This window comes from Sinocyclocheilus anshuiensis, unplaced genomic scaffold (genome assembly GCF_001515605.1).
Source record: "Sinocyclocheilus anshuiensis isolate Anshui unplaced genomic scaffold, SAMN03320099.WGS_v1.1 scaffold423, whole genome shotgun sequence".
NCBI classification, from domain to species: Eukaryota; Metazoa; Chordata; class Actinopteri; order Cypriniformes; family Cyprinidae; genus Sinocyclocheilus; species Sinocyclocheilus anshuiensis.
Window position 1 is genome coordinate 500,509 of NW_015549610.1, and position 3,489 is coordinate 503,997.

A 3,489-nucleotide genomic window follows, 5' to 3' on the forward strand; every position below is an offset into this window, starting at 1 on the left:
GCATCTCAATAAATTAGTCGTGGAAAAGTTCATTTATTTCAGTAATTCAACTCAAATTGTGAAACTCGTGTATTAAATAAATTCAGTGCACACAGACAAGTAGTGAAACTTACCCAAAATAAAGACTTACATATCTAAAAAAATGCACATTTAAAGGGCTCCTCTTTTGGTAAATGTTTTCAGACAGCTTTCAAAATGACGGCCAGACGGTGTGAACACATGGAGGCTCATATTTCCGTGTGCAATAATATGATTGACTTGAAATTACAGTAGGTATGTAGTAACAAACACATCAATTGGTTAAGACATCAAGTATGATAATACATTATTTTGTCTTTTTATAATCTGAGCTCAAATATAGAAGTGTGCTTAATGGATACGTGAGCTTAATAGGTACGTTTACCCTATATCTCTAATATCTCTAGTCCACATACTGAGTCACCCCAAAACAAACATTACAAAGTTAATCAAAGGATGCCTCATATACAACAAGGGCTTTTTCTTTGTAAATTCTGTGATAAGCATTACAATTATTCTCTGTGTGATCAGACAGGAGAACTAATCAGGAAGGCCTGTCTTGTTTAATCTTTGAACTGCCTCTCAACTGCTTCTGGTTCAGTGATCTAAGAAGCATCTATTTCCCCAAATAATAAAGCAAAACAGAATAGGAAAAGCCAACAAACATCTGTCAGCAAAAGCGATTTCAAACTCCTTATCCATATAGGCCCAGAATTGGCGATGTATCCTCAACTGAACCTTCTGTCTACAGGATACAACATCAACCAGAAACATATAACAAACCTGCATTTAGAGAACACGCTTCCACTATAAAATCTACAGGGAAATCATCCCAGGGGTCTCATTAGTTTGGGTTTATCAAGAGCTAAATATATCTGGGAAGGTCTGTCCTTTAGCCCACTTATCACTGAGTCTTACGGAAATTGAGGTCGGAGCCTGTGAGATGCAAGGAAATGCTTTTTATTAGAGTGCTTATGAATCCTTGCCAATGCAAAAAGTCGTAACTGTTTACAATGGCAAATCCTTACAACCAGAAATATTGTCTAAGCATGTGTGCATTTACAGGTGCATCTCAATAAATTAGTCGTGGAAAAGTTCATTTATTTCAGTAATTCAACTCAAATTGTGAAACTCGTGTATTAAATAAATTCAGTGCACACAGACTGAAGTAGTTTAAGTCTTTGGTTCTTTTAATTGTGATGATTTTGGCTCACATTTAACAAAAACCCACCAATTCACTATCTCAACAAATTAGAATACTTCATAAGACCAATAAAAAAAACATTTTTAGTGAATTGTTGGCCTTCTGGAAAGTATGTTCATTTACTGTACATGTACTCAATACTTAGTAGTAAATAGGTAGGAGCTCCTTTTGCTTTAATTACTGCCTCAATTCGGCATGGCATGGAGGTGATCAGTTTGTGGCACTGCTGAGGTGGTATGGAAGCCCAGGTTTCTTTGACAGTGACCTTCAGCTCATCTGCATTTTTTGGTCTCTTGTGGTGTTTTGAGTTGATTAGCTGATTGGCATGTCACCATATTCTAATTTGTTGAGATAGTGAATTGGTGGGTTTTTGTTAAATGTGAGCCAAAATCAGCACAACTAAAAGAACCAAAGACTTAAACTACTTCAGTCTGTGTGCATTGAATTTATTTAATACACGAGTTTCACAATTTGAGTTGAATTACTGAAATAAATGAACTTTTCCACGACATTCTAATTTATTGAGATGCACCTGTAGATGCTTTCTATAAAACATTTCCCTCTCAATTTAGGCCCTTTTGTTCATCAGTGATTCCTGTGGCCATACCTCAGGGGACAATTAGTGCTAGGCTAACATTAAAATGTAATTATCACGGCAATAAATTATGATTAACTGCAGGGCTGTCTATTCTCAATGGACCCGCTGCCATCTCAGAGTGGTGCTAGAGGTACACACTCGTCCCTCAGGGGCTTCAGTCAGCAGTGCAGAGGGCACAAAAGCTTTGAACAGTATTCATCCAACACCAGCCAACCACTTCCTGCATCCTACACCAAGTGATGTAAGTTTATGGTTTGTGAAAAGGACTGTAAAGTAGTCCCCTGGGAGAAGGGCACCAGTAGCATGCTGATTTTTGTGCTTCTTTTTTATAGCGTTCTGCTAAACTAACTTGCTCAACCGCATAGGTTAGGCTCTATTGTTAATTATTTTAATTAATATTATCATAATGTACTAAATCAAAAGGTTCCCTATACATTACCGCGGGAAGTAGGGGTGCTGAGGGTGCTGCAGCACCCCCTGGCATGTAGCCCAAGAAAAAATGGGGGGGCTGGGGTTGCGGTGTTAAAAATAAATAAATGAAAATTTTGTAACAAAATATAAATAAAACTCATTTTATAAATTTTTATATTCATTAAAATTCATAGAAAAAAGTAGCCTAAGTCTACTGTGACAATAAGCAACAGTAAAACATGAATTAAGCTGAATCAAATTGATTGTGAAAGTCGTTTCAACTTAAACTGACTTAGGAAGTCGTTTGTTGCCATGATTTTTTGATCATTTTATTACCTGTAACATGTCTGTGCCGTACCCAAATCAAGAATTAACGACCATTTCTACAGCCATTGCAAAGATACAGCAGAGAAAGATCGAGAGCGTCTATTTACCTCAGCAGCAACCAATCTCGCATTCTCGCATCTACAGCGCTTATTTTGATCTTTAACGTTAGATCTTTTCTATTCTTGGAACAAAATTAATGCTTAAGGTTGATTCAGTGTTACTCTTAATGGGGAAAAATTCCCACACACAACATCAGCAATGCTACAATGACAAAGTTGCTTATATTTAACATAAAACTTTGATTGACAGAACGAATAAGACATATCCGCGTTGTAACAAATAAATAAAAGGTTTTTGGATTTTCCCCTTACTTCAAACGAAAGCTTTGTGGCTCATTATTATTATTATTAATAATAATAAAAGTAATAAAAGGAAAACAGTACGATGACAAATTCACTTATATTAAACTTTGAACTTTTATTAACAATATGAACAATATGAATATATTTTACCCGCATTGTAACACAAATAAATAAACGGTCTTTGGATTTCCCCTTTCTTTAAAACGATCGTAGTTTGTGGTTCATTATTAGCCTATTAATTAAAACACATCAGCCATAAAATAGTACAATGGCAAATTCGCATAGGCCTATATGAAACATAAAAATGTTATTAACAAAATGAATAAGACGGTTAGGCTATAGCGTACTTGTGTTGTAACCCACATAAATAAGGTATTTTCCCTCTTTTAGAACAAATACTTAGTTTGTGGTTCATTGTTTTATTTTAATTTAATTTTTTTTATGAAAACACAGGATCAATAAAGACAAACTCGCTTGTATTAAACGAAGAAATTAAACTTTTATTAACAAAAGGTGCGCTTTTGGATCATAGTATCTCGCATCACTCTCGTCACGTGACCAAACCCCCT